We start from the raw sequence: 16,517 nt of genomic DNA, 5'->3' as shown, positions 1-16,517 counted from the left end.
CAAAACTGTTATTTTTAGATAACAGTTGAAACTGTTATAGTTATTTATAAAAAACAGCTTAAAATAACAGCTTAAAAATAACAGGTTTCTTTATTTTATTGCTAAATATCTGAAAGAGTATGAAGCGGTCGCCGCCAGGCGTATTAACGCAGTTGCAAGTTGCTACAATGACATGCTCGGTGGTAGTATTTCCAGGGTGTCTAAAAATTTCTAAATATCGATTGTTATCTAAAATACCTCTCTAAAAACGGTCGTTGTTTACAAATAAGCGCTGTTTACAAATTGCGATATAAAAAAGCCAAAATTCCGCCACTCGTCTATACGTATACATTCCGATCTACCTACGCCTTGCCCCTCGATCGGCGTAGATCCTGAATTGCGTAGCAGTGTACAGGGTGCATCTCACTCGACGGGCAAGAAGCTCTTAGTTATAATTTTACCATTTGTGGTCAAAAAATAGCAATATAAGAAAATGTGTAGTATATTCTTCATAAGTAAACCAACTATACACTAGAGTTCGAATTAATTTTACACTTAAACTAGCGTGTACCCGCGACTTCGTTCGCGTCGAATTAATAATTTGTAATGGTGATGATAAAGCAAAGCAAGAATTTCTATTGACATACAAACTGGATAAAATTTTCTCACATTTGCCAAAAATAAGCTTTAAACGTCGAGCAGTTTAAGCAGAATCGTGGTTAATCAATTACTCAACTTTTTGGAACACCCTGTATTATTTTTTAAAAAATTTCAAAATATGTAAAAAAACAAAATAAATTATGCGTGTCCAAGCGTTTTCCCGAAAGACTAACCGTTTTTTAAATAACAAATATTGTAATATTTGAGGGGCGTTTTCACCCTCTTGGAATTTAAGATTCGAGAAACCCCTCCTTATCGAACCTCAACCCCACAGTCAATCCGTTTGCCAAAAATCAGCTTTAAACGTCAAGCAGTTTAAGCAGAATCGTGATTACTCAATGGTCACATTTTATGAAACACCCTGTATATATTTTTAAAAAATCTTAAAATATGTAAAACAACGAAATAAAATATACGTGTTTAAGAGTTTTTCCGGAAAACTCACCGGTTTTTAAATAAAAAATATTCTAATATTTGAGGGTGGTTTCACCCCCTTTGAATTCGAGTTTCGAAAAATCCCTTCTTATCGAACCTCTACACCCTAAAGTCAATCCGTTTTCCAAAAATCAGCTTTTTACGTCAAGGGCTTTAAGCAGGATCGTGATTAATCAATGACCAGATTTTTCAAAACACCCTGTATACATTTTTAAAAAATCTTAAAATATTATTCTGAAAATTTTTCAGAATAAATAAATACCTAAATATTGAAACTTAATAACGTACTGAAACATACAGCGCCATAATATCTCGACCTCCGCCCGTTATGCTCGTAACAGGTTGAAAAACAATATATCTAAAACAACTGATGCGTTATTCTCCAACCTGTTTCGAACTTCCATCGACAATCGACCGATGCAGCAGCCTTCCTTTCCCACTCCTGTTATCTCGACCGCCAGGCGTTATGCCCGCAACTGTTTCAAAAAACCTGCTTCTTTTATATCCTATTATTTTTAAGCTGTTATAAGCGCAATACGACCGTCGACGGGATCGACCGAAGCAGCTACGTTCGCCGTAGCGCATTCCCCACTCCGTTGTCCGTTGTCTCGCCGCCTGTATCGATGGTTGACGAAATAACAGGTTTTCCATCCATACTAGTTGTTTTTTGGAATTGCTTCGAGCAGCATAGAATTTCGGGGCGGTGCAGAGCGCCGACTTCGTTTTTCGTTTCACGAGCGGCCGATCTCTACGTGTCGTTATTTTATATCTGTTATTTTTTAGAAGTAGTAACGGTTGCGTTATGTTATTTCTAAATAATTGTTATAAAATAACAGATAGTTAAATAACAACCCATCACTATTTTCAAGCGACTAGGGGGCTCTGGTTTGAAACTAGCCCCAAGAAATGTCATCTGTGTCAAGAAAAGGTACACTACTTGGGCCATGTAGTCTCCTCCCAAGGAGTTGCGGTAGATCCACAGAAGACCAAGACAGTGGAAGAGTGGCCGATACCTAAAGATAAACATGAACTACGAAGCTTTTTGGGACTATGCACATACTATCGACGCTATGTACAGGGTTTCGCCACCATCGCAAAACCATTGACCAGACTTACCGAAGGCGAGAGGCGTTTCTCTTGGGACTCAGATTCTGACGAGGCATTCCGAAAATTGAAGAAGGCCCTGACTAGTGCGCCCATACTTAGCTACCCTCTTGGCAACGGAAACTTTATATTGGATACCGACGCTAGCAATGTTGCATTAGGCGCTGTTCTGTCTCAGATCCAGGATGGTCAAGAAAAAGTCATTGGTTATTTTAGTAAGACCTTGTCAAAACCGGAAAGGAACTACTGTGTAACCAGACGAGAATTACTAGCAGTAGTTAAAGCAGTGGAACACTTCTACAAGTATCTCTATGGAAGAAAGTTCTTGTTAAGAACAGACCATGCTGCTTTGAAATGGCTGTTGCAGTTTAAGAATCCTGAAGGGCAGGTAGCTAGATGGATTGAACGATTACAAGAATTTGACTACGACACAGAACATCGAGCTGGGGCAATCCATCGGAATGCCGACGCACTTTCCAAAGACCTTGCGCTAAGGACTGTAAGCATTGTTCCCGAGCAGAAGAGAAGAAGTGAAACTCCTAAGAACAACTGTGGTTAATGATAGTTGGCAACCCGAAGATCTTGCAAATGACCAAACCAGTGAATCAGAATTAGGTTTAGTAATTAACTGGAAAAAACGCAGGCCAAAGACCAACGTGGGAAGAAGTTTGCAGATATTCGCCGAACGTAAAGTCGTACTGGGCTCAGTGGAATTCCTTGGTAATAGATAACGGACTACTTCGTCGTGTGATCGAGAGACCGGAGGGACAAGAAGAGAGAAGGCAGATCGTCATTCCAAAGAAGAGGATCCCAGAAGTCTTGGAGGAAGTTCACAATGGAACCAGCGGTGGACATCTTGGTGTTACCAAGATACTTGGCAAGCTGCGTGAACGGTTCTACTGGGTGAACTGCAAAGAAGATGCGAGGGCCTGGTGTAAGAAATGTGACATTTGCGCAGCCATCAATGGGCCACAAAAGCGTGGTAAAGCCCCTATGCGCCAGTACAATGTTGGCAGTCCCTTCGAACGAATAGCGATCGACGTGGCTGGTCCTTTCCCGGAGACGAACGATGGCAAAAAATACATTGTGGTAGTAATGGATTACTTCAGCAAATGGGCCTACGCGTTGCCAAATCAAGAAGCGTCCACGATTGCTGATGCCCTTGTTAAAGAATGGATCTGCAGGTTTGGTGTTCCCATGGAGCTTCATTCAGATCAGGGAAGAAACTTTGAGTCCAATCTGTTCCAAGGCGTCTGTGAAGTCCTGAACATCCGCAAGACCAGGACGACTGCTCTACATCCACAATCCGATGGGATGGTTGAACGCATGAACAGAACTATCAACCGTTATCTGGCCAAAGTAGTCTCTGACCACCAAAGAGACTGGGACAAATTTCTTCACCTGTTCCTGTTGGCCTACCGTTCATCCGTCCAAGAATCTACAGGGCAAACTCCAGCCAGCATCGTTATGGGACGGGAAGTGCGCCTACCCTGTGATCTGAAATTTGGTTGCCGACCGGGAGAAGAAGTCGCCGGAGAAGATTATGTCCACACACTACGTCAAAGGATGGACGACATTCATCAGAGAGTCCGCCTAAATATTCAAAGTGCTAGTGACCGAATGAAGGAACACTACGACATTCAAGCTGAGCATGGAGGATACCAACCAGGGAAGTTGGTGTGGCTATATAACCCGCAGAGACGTCGTGGGTTATCTCCGAAGCTACAATCCTCGTGGGAAGGGCCATACGAAGTCATGGATAGAATTAATGACGTCGTATACCGTATCAGAAAATTGCCAAAAGGAAAACCGAGGGTAGTCCATTTCAACCGTTTGAGCCCCTACCAAGGCGAAATAGAAGATCGTGCTGGGACCGTGAGAACCTGCAGCTTTGATCCCCCTGATTCGGAGATGTCCTTTGACGATTTCATGGCCCGATACAACAGCAGTGAGAAGGCTCGCTATGGTGTAACCAAAGAAGATCAACGAGACCTCTTTTCCGTGCCTCCTGATTATTCGCTCGCTCATTGTGTGGCTCGAGATTTGCGGATGTCCAGAGGAATCGCTGCGACGTTCAATGAGAAGTTTGGGCGTGTCGGAGAACTACGCCGACAGGATCCAGAGGTTGGAAGCGTCTTGAGGCTAACCGACAATGCACATGGTCAAGCAAGGCACATCTTCTACCTGGTCACCAAGGAATGGTCCCCGAGTAAGCCGACTTATCTCAATCTATGGAAGACCCTGATTGAACTGAGAGAAGCCCTGCTAAACAACAACATTGCACGATTAGCCATTCCGAAGCTGGCGTGTGGACTCGATGGTTTGAGTTGGCGTACAATCCGGAACATGATTGAAGTCTTGTTCAGATTTACGGGAATCGAGATCCTCGTTTGCTGCTACAACCCAAAGCTGAGATCGGGAGAGAAAACTGTAGACTGCTATTTCTACCAGACTTCTCAATGTACCAGGGGCCAGCTTTGCAAATACCTTCATTCACCGTGTACATCTCGGGACGAGCATGTACCTAAGAAGGGGGCAGTGTTGCGGACCCGTGTGGACTCGACCTAACCTAACTATATGTCCCTTTATCGTTATTGTTTTTGTTAATTAGTGTTAAATAAATAGTCTTTGGTTTGGTTGTGACTTTCTATCCACACGGAACCGACGAAAAACGTAACAATAATACATTTTTTATTTTCATATCTGTCTTGAAGTAGTGCCCACGCCACTGTGTAATTGGAGTCGGAGATTTCGAGAGATTCAATAACATGCGCTGCTTCCCCTTTAAGCGAAGCTTGCAAATAATAATATTTTTGAATATTAGATAGACATACATTTTTATCTATTAGCGCCGTAAATGTGTCGTAGAATTTGATTTTTTCGTAGGCCCCATTAAACTCCGGCAAAATGATTGGCGGGAGTCGAACATTAAAATTTGGCTGAACTTGAAAGGATTGTAGATTAGTTTGAGGCAATGTGTGTTGTTGCTGCGACGAACCCGCCTGTTGATGAGAACGATAATGATTATCAACAGTTTCCTTGGCTTTAGAGACGGTTTCAAAAAAATCATCTTTGAAGGTGGCTCTTTCGCTCGACCGCAGTTCCTTGTCATCCAAGAGCTCAAGTTCCGATTGAACATTATTAAATTCGTCGAAAACGATTTCGATTTTTTGTATCCGTGATGCGAATTCAGATATTTTATTATTATTTTTCGAATCATTTACGATTTTTTTAAATCTGGTCAGTTGACCTTTCAATTGGTCTCGACGGGCCACTAATTTAGATACTGCTTGCTGCAGTTGCTCTTGTGTATCTAGAACGAACATCATCTTCATGGTCGGACATTTTATTTTTTTTTTAAATTAAATAATAAAATTTAGGGTAACACCACTGGTCCGGAATGCACAGATGGTGACAAAATTGTGACGCAATGTGAAGCGGCCTACCGATAGACCGAAATATGTACCTGCTAAGGGCACGGAAAACAAGACTTCTAGCAAAAAATGATTGTTTTCAGAGTACCAAAATAACGAACCCACCGATAGGTTAGATCAAGACGTATATACTTACAACGGTAAGCAGAATAAAGACAACACGAACGTTAGCGAACATTACTTCTGGCAACACCCTATAAAGATAACGTATATGGTTGTTGGAAGAGTTCTGGCTGACTAACCGTCGAGCAGCTAAATATTGAAAACTTCGACCTTAACTATTATCAGGCGGTTAGTCAAAATGACTGGCTAACTGTAGTTTATTCTTTCGCCAATCAATTAAGCCGGCAATCGCAGGTATTTCTTGACGAAAGTTGAAAACCCAAATCTATGCTACCAGTTTAAATGAATACAATAGCAAATCATGCAACATTTATATAGTAAATACATGGAATGGACTCACAAGTTTATCCAGGTAGTTCTTTCAGGTTTCCGGTAGCAATCAGCCAGTTTATTCACCATCAATTACCATCCGACTCGAAGGGCCAATTTTGTCGGGTCTACAATGCTGACACCAACTCTGGCAGCTTTTCGATTTGCCGTGGAGTGTTATAGACTGAACAGTAGTTCACAATTGTTTGGACAGTAAATTGAAAGACGAACTATTAAACTACTTAACTACTTTATTTAATTAACTTATAACTTAAATGTAATTATCTTAAAAATAATAGATATAGAATAAAAAAAAAAAAAAAAATTAAGTGTGTTGCGTCTTAAGTCTGATTCGTGTGTGTCATAGAAAAGTCGCAACCACCCTCTTCAGTCCTACGTGTCGTTGCAATACAACGTTGCCGTTGTGCCATTTTATATCTTGACTTAATTTTCCCTAATCATTGAATTATGTTGAACGCAATAGTAGTCATATTAATGATTATAGCCTGTATGATTTCTAAAATAAAAAATCAAGCGTGTTTTTATCAGAATAATTATTAAATGTTTAAATAGAAATAGTTAATATTTATTAACTTCGTAAGTGTTATATTTTAATATAATTATGGATTTAATAATTAAATAATTATCTTAAGTTTAAATTGTGGTAAACTTGTTATGAGTTTCGATCATTTATATTTAAAATCTTGGGGAAGGCAATATAGATTTTAGGCAGAGAAGGACTGTGTAATTAGTAATTAAGACTTTACAATTTTTTTTACTTGCCATTTTTCTTATCTTTCACGTTGATTTTCGTTGTGTCATACACAATCTGAATTTCGGATATGATGCAGAACTGATAAATTAGACCAAATATATTAATTGCAAGGTATGCAAAGAAATATTTTTGTTAACTTTGCACGGTAGGGGTTCAAAATATGCATATAATGTGAGGCAACTCAATTCGAGTATAAATTAACACTTACATTCCAAGTATCTTCTTGGTCTACCGGCACCCCGTTCACCCTTATTCCATCATTTCTATAAAAAATATTATGATTTATAACTTTTAATTTTTATTGAGAAAATTGGTGAAATTTTGTTGTACGGCGAATTTAAATTTATGGGCCCTCCATAAATTTACACCGTAAGATCGAATTTTAGTTAAACCTAGGAATACCCATGTAATAGCCGGAAACATGCAAAAGAAGGGGTGAGTTTAGGTTAGATTAGAATTAGGTTTTAGTTGGTTTTGAATTAATAAAAATATAGACCTAATCTAAACTTAACCTAAACTGACCCCCTTTTTTGCATATTTCGGGCTCCTACGTGGGCAACTCTACGTTTAACCAATATTCAGGCTTTTACGGTAACATAATACTCATTCTGATTGGTTTAATCTGGCTCCATAACGAAACTGTGGGTTCGAGGTGCTATTGCAAATTAATGCAATTTATTTGTAATTGTATTTGTTTTCTTTAGGCCTTTGCATGTAGCTACCTCAATAGGTGTTTGTAATGAGTAAAATAAAATAAAATAAAAAATAAAAAATTATTAATGCAATATACACTTTCATAAAAAAAATACACGATAAAAATTAAATATCAAAATTATTTAACGTTGCGAACGGTTCACTTGTTCACTATACGTATCTGGAATATATTTGCGAATGGCGATCAGCGATACGATGGTGCGTCCATACCTGGCGAGACCAGTGGAGATATTCCAAATTCGCGAGTGTGGACGAGTCTCGCGAGTCAACACACGGAGCCTCGTTGCTATCCGTCCCCTGTCGGTTTTTCATGGCCGATCAAAGAAAGCTCGCGGCTAAGTCTGGACGTGTTTTTGGTAGGCTCGCTCGACTGCGAGATATTAGCTCTGATTTATAAATTTCGACTATTTAAAATTAAGTAATCTCAAATTTTTAAACCGTACACCGTATGTATTATTATTTTTTCTAATAGAATTTACAAATTTTGCGTCACTGATAATTTTTATCGTACCGAAATCCAACATTTCTTTAAACAAATGAATTATTACAACATCTATTAATTTTAGATATATAATATCAAAAAATGCAAAAAAAAGTTACCGAATTGTACGTATAACCCAATAATAAAATAAAAAATAGGGTATTCCCATTAGAAAATATGTTATATCCGTAACACTTTTTTGAAGTACCCTGTATACTCTATAGTAATGTTAAAATGTGCTTCTTAACCCTCTCAATAACTTTTCTATTTAACATTTTGTTCTAAAAACGTTAAAAAACGTATTATGTAAAAACGTCGTGTACGGGATAAAGGTTTGCGTAAAAATGGATAGAAAATGTCTCGCTCTCGTCTCGCTCTTGTCTTGCTCTCGTCTCGCGCTCGGCTCGTCAGGTCTGGACGCACCATAGACTGCCGGAGTGCTGACGTCACGAATGTCAAATTGCTTTCCAAACAAGGTTTAGTTCTTTTATATTTCTATTGAGCTCTTCCAAATGACGTCACAAGTTAATATAAAATGTAAAAAAAAAACAGGTGATTGTCGACAACCGCCGACTTGTGTCTGGTATTTTCAATACGCCTATGATGGTTGCGCATGTTGCAAAATCTGTGAATTTTTGAGCTTAGTATGTCAACGGTAGAGATGGCAAAGTAAATAAATTAATCGATTAATCAAATCATTTGATTAATCATTTGACAATAATTGTATTCTAATTAAATCAACAGAAAATAATCGATTAATCAATAATCCAATTGATTATATTAAATTCAAGATAATTGTACATATATGTACTTACCTATTTACTTTTGAAATAAACATATGTTTATAAAATGCTAGTGTTTTAATACATAGGATCATTTAATTTAGCAATATTTTGCCATCCCTGTGAAAATAAAACACTTAGGCTCTAGTTAAAGTACATTTTAATATATTGAAACAAAAAAAAACTTATTTAATGTTGCTTATTGCCTAACCAAGAATTTAAAAATAACAAATTTGATAATCTTTTGGTTGTAAGTCTATTTCTTTGCTCAGTTGCAGTGGCTCCAGCTTTTGAAAAAAGCCTTTCTGAAGGCACTGAAGTTCCTACCTAGTGGGAGTACTGTTTTGAGAGCCCGTAAAGTTTTGGGTACACGGTTTTCATATCTTGAACTATATCTGAACTGGATATCTCCTCAGGTACAGAACTAGCAATGTCCTGGCCCACTTCATTGCGGATTCTCTTTAAAACTGAAGAAACAGCCAGAGGGTCCTTAAAATGAATTTGTTTAAATCTAGGGTCTAACGTAGTTGATAGTGCCAATAATGACATATTTTCTGCCTGTCCAAATCTACGATTAAATTCAAAAACAATTTTATCCTTTAGTTGCAAAGAGGTTTCATACTGGCATGATATTTTTTCAATTGTTCACCACCACAGTTAATAATGGTATAATTTGGCTTAAGATAGCATATTTCTCACCATTTATCTGGGTGGTCATGGTTTCCAGGGGGCGTAATTATGAAATAATTTCAGTTACTGTCTCTTTCTCTCTTGATGAAACCATGGGAGGCGCTTCTACATGATTCCGCAAAAGTTGGTTGACGTACGGAAGAATCTTAACAAGGCGCTCTAACGTGTAATAAGTTGAATTCCACCTTGTTTTTACATCCAACAAAAGCTTTAATATTTTTCCTTCTGGAATTCCTGTATTCAACTGCATCCTTTTCAGTTCATCATTTATATTGACATGGCGCTTCACCCACACTACAATATTTCGGCATTTGTTGACACGATCTTTTACTATGGGAATATTTAGGGAATTGTCACAAACAAGGTTCAATGTGTGCGCAAAACATGGTACATGCCTGTTTCTGTTAAATCTGTCTGCAATGGCTTTCACAATATTTGCTCTATTATCGTTAAACTTAAGTGAGGGACATCTTTCAAGATAATTATAAATATAATTTTTTCATGCTCAAATAGATTATCAATATGATTTTTAATTGTATTCCTAGTGGGGACTTTATACAAGGGAGAGTGTAACTTCATCAGACCTTTAAAACCAGTACCTTCAACGAAACTGAAAGGCAGATTGTCCATTACAATCACCTTCCCTCTTGCTTCAGTTAATTTAACATGTTTTCAACCACCAACTAAAATAAAAACTTATTAAGATATTTTTATCATAAACATTTAAATATGCCTACCTTTGTAACTTTGTACAGTAGAAAACATGTTCACTACGCTATGCCGTCGTAAATTATCTTTAACTATGCTTTGTATCGGAGTAGTTTTTAAATTCAAGTCATTGTTACAATCAACATCTGACTCTTTGCTTGTCGAAGCACTAGTTGATTTCAAACTACTGCAACTCGGTGTAGAAGAGCTAGTAGCACTAGTATTAATTCCACTTATCCCTGGTAAGTCCAAGTCCTAAAAATAATAACATTAAAAATATAATACATTTACAAAATTTATAATACACTCTAGTCTTAAATAACGCGATACATAAAAAAATACATAATGAAACAAAAACTTACCATATTAATATCCGAATCTAAACTGCATTATAGCGTTTTTTAAACAACTACCACTGCAAACGGCAGCTTTTCATCGGAGAGCAGTCATAAGGTATTTATTTCACTGGAGAAAAACTAATTAATAATAATAAACACAAAACATAGATATTGGGCGCCAGGCATGAGCAGAGAAAGAAAGCACAGTTGTATATTACTTAAAACTAATGACTATATTTATTCATGATATTCTTTGATGGTAAATAACATTGTAAAACTTTAATAATTATAGTGGTTATATGTCGAAGAAAGTAATGTTAAAAATAGTACTAAATATGTTTAATGAAAAAGACTATAGAAAAATACAATATAGATTAGGCCATAGAAAATGTATAAAAGGTAATATTACTTTAATTAATTTGTTAAATTTTATACGATATTAAATCTGAGATGTTAGAATTTGTTCGGTTATTCATTTGTCAAAATGACGCAAGAATATATACAGAAAGTAATTCTATTACAAAACGTAATGTTTGCAAAGAAACGAAGATCTAAATCATATTTTAAATACCAATCGGACATAAGTAATTTAACCACTAGTACGATATTAATTATTCAAGACTGAAAATGTAGAAAATCTAAAACATAAAAACTAGAACTTAAATCTACACTTAGCTGTTCGTTCTTAAGGCAATCCTGCTTCAAACAGTACAGCGTGAGGTGGGCTTGCATCTCTGCACTTTCTCTCTATTGGCCTATGGTTCTACTATTGGCCAATACAACAATAGGGGCCAGGATGAGGACACCATGAACCAATACAGCCGTAACTATCGACTAGGCTTAAAAACAGCAGCATGAAGCTTAAGCTACATCCATACTGGGACAATCTGTACATGAGACAAACCATGCACACAGTGGACACTCGTCCATAGGACATCCTTACATAGGATAATGTCCGTACCTTGGAATCAATACATATACATGGGATACCTGCCCATACCTTGGACACAGTCCGTAATTTGGACGCCCGTCCATAGGACTCTAAAAATACGAAACTCTTGTTTAAAACCAAACAAGGTCTAATAAACAAAATAAACCTACCTCGAAACACTTCCGAGGGCTCAATAATAAACAAAAGAACTGTCCTTTCTTCCATTTGACATTCTGGAGGACAACAGCAAAAGTACACCAACGTGCCAGCAAAATACAAATACGAGTTAAGGTGGGCCAATCCAAAACTCTACCCTAAAAATACTCAATAATAATAACGAATCTAACAAAGATAATAACTCATCTTTACCTGTAGCTTCGAAATGGCAGCTGATTCAAATTATGCAGCAAGATTTAAATTACCATTTCTAAAAGCAGGACTCTGAAGTTGACCGTCCGGCAAGAGGCCAGACTAAAAGTGAGGTTAAAGCGCAGAGACGCGCCTTGAAACGATCTTGACAGCCCTCCACAGAAGCAGTGAAACGATAACAGGGTTGTTGCCCCCTCCCCCCCCTAGTTGCCTATAGAGCCTATGGAATCTATGGCGGGAGCTATGGCTAATTTAAAGGCGGGGGCACGAAGCTCAGCTTTACATCTTCCTCGATGTCACCCAGCTCATCGTCATCGTAAATATCGGACACATCATCTTCTGATGACTCAGATGATTCGGGAGTTGTGGGGTCTCTTTTGTTTGCCTTTGAATTTCTTCGAAGACGACGGAGTTGATGATTCAGTGTCGAAACATTTGCGAACAACTCCTTTACCCTTATCTTTATATTTCTTGACTTTCTTATCTTCCTCTTTGATCTTATTTGCTTTTTCTCGTTGTTCTTTCTTTGTTTCAGCTTCTTCTAGTTTCGTTTTAATGGAAGTGCTTGTAAGAATTTCCGATTTCTGTTTGTTTCTAGGTTTTCTTTTTGTTGTAAGATTAACTTTGGTTTTTGGTATTGGAGCCATAGCAAAAAAAGAATTATCTTTAGATGTAGATGGCTGAGGGCTGAGATCTCTTTGACATTGTAAATCTGGGTGATTATTTACTGGAGAGGTTACAACATCTTGGCTAGATGAAGGTTCATTATCAGGTATTGCTTCTACTGTAAGTTCCCCCTACATGGTGACTAGGTTCAAAATCGGCGTCTGTAAATTTGTCTGGATTCAATGGAAATATCCCAGATGTCCGAAACCCTGAAACTGCTTTTTCCATTGTAGCCACTTTCATGAAGGCTTTGTTTAAAAGTTCTGCTATATCGTATTCAGACAAGTAAAGATTATATTCCGTAAATAGTGCATTTTTTAGTGGACTATATAAATTCCGAAAGCTTGACAATTAACAAAGTGTATTAATTCTTTGTCAAACCCTTCCGACTGCAACCCCACTAAATCCCAGATTTTCTATATATATATATATATGTTAGATCTAGGGGTTGAAGGACCGAGGGGCATAATTTGAGCCTAAACGTTTCACGCTTGGTAAATTACACCTGGCAGTCCCACAGGATATATCGCCATTTGTTAAAATTGAATCTGTAAATCTTCCAGGGTAATATTTCCGTTTATTAACTGGAATGGATTGTTCAATATTTTGTAAATAATTGTGTGGTAATAACAATGGTGGCTTTCACAAATTTTTCACAATTAGTAATATTGGCAATTATTGGTTTCCGTAATATACGCCACCTTCGAACCAATATACCAAAAGTACTTTCAATTGTTCTGCGAGCTCTAGACAATCTGTAATTAAACATTTTTTTGTCTAGAGGCAAATTTGATCCTGGGTAGGGCCTCATAATTCTTTTATGTAAAGGAAATGCTTGATCTGCTACAACAAAATGCTCCATACTCTGATTTGTTTTGGGTAACACTTGTGGTTCTGGCAAATCTAACTATTCATTTAACAGTGCACTTCCAAATCCACTTTCTTTAAAAGTGGTACTGTCTTGGTTTGACCCTGCAGCACCTATATCTACCAGTGTAAATTTGTAATATGCATCACAAACTGCCATTAAGACCAAAGAAGAACTTTTCTTGTAATTAAAAAAAATCCGATCCTGAATGACTAGGTGCTTGGATATTTATGTGCTATCCGTCCACAGCACCAATACAGTTAGGCATTTGCTACTTGTTGAAAAAATTTAATGTAATTGTTTTCCGTTCTTCATTTGTTGGAACACGAAGAACTTTTTGTACAAGGACATTCCACAGAACTTAGTTAACTTATTCCTCAGACAAAAAGCTAAAAAAGTAATAATTATCTCTATACGTTATTATTACGTATTGTATATATAACTTACTGAAGGGTCATCACTAATCGATGACTGGGTGTTATTGGACTTGAAGTTGTATTCTGTTTTTGGAGTAATGGGCCAACAATTCTTAATATATCGTCAAATTGTGTTGGCGACATTCTTGTATATTTAAAAAATTGCTGCGTGTCATGTTCTAAGAACTTCATGTCATTCACTAGAGTGACAAAATGTCCCTCACTATTCCTCTACCTGTTAATTTGCCGAACAGCAAATCTTCGATTGTTTTTCTTTTTCAGCAGCATCATTGCACCCATATGTATAAAATTAGCAAAAGCCAAAAGTGCTGCAGTGTTCATTTTTAACAAATTAAAGAACTCAGGGAGAATCAAATATATTAGAATAAATTGTTCGCTTTTAGATTTCAGGAAAGATATCATAAAATATTGATAATATACAACATTACAAAACACTCAAAACAGAGAGGTTAACTACAAAAAAGCAAAAACAGAACACATGAGCGCATGCGCAAGCAAATAATTCTTGTGGCAAAGATAAGAGCATGAACGGCATTTCCTTAACGTTTTAATGTTAATTCCTTAGGCTTAATGTTAAGGGTAAGGTTAGGGCTAATACTCGGAAGTATGAACCCACCATAAAATACTTGGATGCGCACAATTACCCGATGCGCACCATTACAAACCAAACCAAACCATGCATGCTAAATTTTATGAAGACCACAGTCTATTTGGCAAAATATTATTTACTGATGAGGCGACATTTACTACCAACGGGACAGTATCATCTCAGAATATTAGATATTGGAGTAATCAATGGGTAATTAATTGCAAAAATCAATATTCTGAGAAAGTAAATGCGTGGTGTGGTATTTTAAAACTATTTAAAAGACCGTATTATTGGACTCTTCTTTTTAAATGCGACTTTAAACGGTGCGAGATTTTTGACTTTCTTGCAAAATTAATTTTGGGGTTCTGTTCATGATTTGCCGTTAACTTATAGAGAGAATTTGTATATTCAGCTAGACGGCGCGGCGCTCCGATCCATAATGCTGCACCTGTAAGAAGATGGCTTATTGAAAATTTTCAAGATAAATGGATTGGTCGCAATAGTCCTTTTGTAGCATGGCCCCCTAGGTGCTATCAAAAATAAAGTTTATAAAAGCCATCCACGTACATTAGAAGAATTGAACACTCGAATAGGATAAGAATGTAAACAAATTTCTAGACAAGAATTACGGAAAGTTTGCTTAAGAAATAGGAAAATTTATGAAAAATGCATTAGAAATTATGGTGGTTTGGTCGAAGATGTTGACTTTTAGTCCGTTATAGTTTTATAAATCTTTGTTTAGAGCATATTTTTCAAAGTTATTAGTGTTTTAAAAATCTGACTATTTGGATTGTTTTAAATATTCCTCAATAAAACTAATAAAAATCATATCACAGAATCCATTGAAAACTGAGTTTTTAAATTACTTCGTAACTCATTTTATTCATTTGTATTAGCAAACTTAAAAAACAATTTTTTAAAGTAAACAAAATAAATTGAAAATACTTAGTTTTTTTTGTATCGTATCTTAATTATTATGGAAACTACCTGAAAACTTAAATCGATTATTAATTGATAATTGGTTATAGATAATAAACCAGTTGTTTATCCAGTGGCGTCGTAAGTACTTAAAAAATAACAATAAAAATAAAAATTTAAATGTAACATATTATTTTATTTTAGATTTTGCGAGTTAAATGAGAAACTCGAGACAAGTTGTTTTTAAAAAATGTTTTATTTAATAAAAACCGAAGTTAACAGCTCTAAGATCTACATTGGACTCAAACTAATGTACTGTTTGAGTCATATTTATAAGATTACATTGATTACAAAGCAGGAACGTTACTTAGGGTGACCAGATTTATTTGCAGAAAAGTAGGACGACCAGGACAAAAAGCCTGATTTTTAATAAAGAAAAACCCTGACATCTAACAAATATATTTATATAAAAAAATGTAACAATTTCTACTTAGGTAAAAATTACTGATACTTTTCAGAAGAACCAATTTCTTTTAAAATATTGGGATTGTCCATCAAATAATTATAATATTCCTCACAAGACATTTTTAAATTAAATTTTAACATTATGAGGCTTTTTATTGATTCGATAGATAAACGGTTTCTTTCTTTGGTCCACTGCGCTGCGATTAAAGAAAAAATTCGCTCGACGGCAGCATTATGTGCCGGAATAGCAAAGTAGAATTCACAAATTTTAAGCAATTCTGATGATAAATCAATGTGTTTTAATTGCTTAAAATAGTAAGATCACTTTTTATCTAAAGATAATGATAAACATTCCTCATTTTGAATCTTTGTTGTCAAACTGTCTTTTAATAAAATGATTTCATCAATTAGTTTTTTGTCATTAATTTCTACCCCTTTTTTGGATAAAAATTCAATACAGGGCAGAATATCATTAAATTTAAAGTTTGCATCATTTAAAAGCATCCATTGAAATGAATTAAATTCTGCCAATTGAGAGCCCATTTTTCTAAATTGTCTATACGTTTGGTATACAATTACCATACTTGCTCCTTAAAATCATTAACTTTTTTTGTAATCCATTTTCCCTTAACACATTTAACTGACCTCTTACTTTTAATGGTATAAATTGCTCGGAGAGCCTTGTAGTGCTGTGAGGACTGATGCAAGAATGTCCTGCACCTCCAAAATGGAAATATTTTCT

Source organism: Sitophilus oryzae, unplaced genomic scaffold (genome assembly GCF_002938485.1).
Source record: "Sitophilus oryzae breed Bouriz unplaced genomic scaffold, Soryzae_2.0 scaffold_1184_pilon_pilon, whole genome shotgun sequence".
Classification (NCBI taxonomy): Eukaryota; Metazoa; Arthropoda; class Insecta; order Coleoptera; family Curculionidae; genus Sitophilus; species Sitophilus oryzae.
This window is presented reverse-complemented; position numbering follows the sequence as displayed.